The following is a 2,233-nucleotide window of genomic DNA, read 5'->3' as shown; positions in this document are numbered from 1 at the left end:
ACTGTAAAACAATAGAGAAACAGCAAAACTTTACATTTGAGAATTCTTGCTTGATAAATGACCTAAACAATTACTCAGTTATCTAAATAATTTTGTTTAAATTGACTACTAACTCACTCTGTGATCCCACTAGTTTACTGTAAATGACTGGTACCCAAATAAATACAAGCAACCCTTCCTTTTAGAGGTTCATGTAATTTTCCTTGGGTTAAATGAGATGTACTTCTGTGCACTTTTTGTGAACCATGCAGCCGAAGTCAGGAATGTAACCATGTGTGCAGACAGAGAGCAGACTGGTCAGTAGGGCATACAGGGCCAGGAACCTCAGAGGACCAGACTTGAAGCAGCATGAGGTGGAAAAAAGCTCCCTCTAATAGCAACGCTCATTAAAGAAATGAGCTGTGACTGAGGTTGGCGCAGCCATGGAGTGCTTAAACGCACTTATCCTGCACTATGGCACAATTAGATTTTTCAATTACCAACAACAAGCCCACTGTTGAACTGGCTGAGGCTAAAGAAGAGGGCAAAAGCTGTTGCTGGAGCAAACACAGGCCAGATTAAGTCTTGAAATCGCATTTGTTTTCTGTCTGTTGGCATTATGAGAGTGTTCAGACAAACTCTTGCATTCAATATGGAATTGTTTTTCCACTGCAGATGAGTTTTAAGTTATCATGACTTCTTCTTACAATACATTATAGATAAAGAAACTGCTTTTGGTCTGTGTGCATGAAAACATTAACTTTATATTGTTAATGAGGGAGAAAGATGTTTGTGACTTGACTGCATGCATATTTCCAACAAAGAGAGCATACAAGAAAGCACAAACACACCTAAGTATTCCTGGCCATCAATCATAAATACAGTCACACAGCTAACTGACTGCATTGTACCCTAAAGGTGACACTTCCCTCTGTAGGTATACACACAAACACCCCCTTATCACTCACACATACCATATGGTTCTGTTCCTATTTCCAATTTTACTCAGTGTCAGCTATGATCTTATTCTTTTAGGTGCCACATGGTGCAATACATTGACCCAACCTCCAGGAGGCTCCCTTTGTTAACAGGGAACAGGTAGCAGGGGTCGAACCACACACTGAACATACTGCAGTAAAAGTTCATTGAGTGTGTGACGACAGAAAGAAAGATGTGAAGAAAGAAGCAAGAAAAAAGAAAACAGAAGCACAATGAACAGTTTATTCTTGGTACATATTATTATTATTATTATTAAAACAAACCAGTCCTCTGCTGTTTCAAAGCTTTTGACACATTTGGTCAATGGAAGGATAAATGTCTCTCTAGATTCAAGTGATTACCTGGCTGTTATGTCCTAATGTGACAATCAAGCCATTAGGTAAAACTTAATTGTACACACATGGGGCCGTGAGGGTTCCTTACACCTGATCCCTCCTGAAATAAACACTGTTCTCTCTGACTCCTCCATCACTTCCAGTCTTTCAAATGAAAAGCCAGCTGAGCCCAGACCCACACTATTAATCTGACCAGGTTATCTATTACAACAATTTGTCAAGCAAACAACACACAGACCCCCGAAAGACAAAACCAACTCCCTGGAAAATCCAAATACACACTAGGTTTAGCTCCAGCTTCTGATCTAAATGACAAAATTGGGATTTCACAAGCCATCAATTATGGTGATTCTCCTATTTTATTTTATTTGACAAATTATATGATACTAAATGGGGGAAAATAAATATACATGATATTGGGTTTAGAAAAATATTTGAATCCTTACAAAAAGAAAAAGTTGCCACCAAATAAACGCAAACAGAGGCAATGGAAAAGTAATATCAGTGAAGCACAGACTCCAGGGCAATGACAACTAAGCAGCAAAGATAAATAAAAAAAACATGGAGCTCCATGGATAAATGAACACAAAGACAACAACAGACACATGCACAGGCAGAAATCCACTGAACTCAATTACCTCCCAATATTTGTCAGTGATGACTTCATTAGCTGTTGGTCACACATGATGGAAGAGCACCTGTTTAGCCAATCACTAGCCAGCCATTACCTATTAGGCCTTTAACAGGCTGAGAGGTCTCCATCTGTTAGATACACAGCTAGCTATTACCAGCTGATTATCCTTCACCTCCTCCATCTCCTCTAAATGAATACTACTAAATGAATGTCCAAAAAGATGTGGACCGAGAAGATGTGAAACGCTGTAGCTTTTATATTCAGAGCGGATGAATGGGGGGGGGGG

The 2,233-nt window shown here is 39.4% G+C and overlaps 1 protein-coding gene across 5 annotated transcripts in view; it reads right to left on the bottom strand.

Moving 5' to 3' along the window:
- nhsl1b (NHS-like 1b) overlaps positions 1-2,233 on the bottom strand; it is a 101,664-nt gene that overhangs the window by 37,387 nt on the left and 62,044 nt on the right. The gene's annotated exons all lie outside the window — the stretch shown is intronic.

This window comes from Morone saxatilis, unplaced genomic scaffold (assembly GCF_004916995.1).
Source record: "Morone saxatilis isolate NCDOM2014 unplaced genomic scaffold, NCSU_SB_2.0 Contig7, whole genome shotgun sequence".
In the NCBI taxonomy this organism is placed as follows: Eukaryota; Metazoa; Chordata; class Actinopteri; family Moronidae; genus Morone; species Morone saxatilis.
This window is presented reverse-complemented; position numbering and strand designations above follow the sequence as displayed.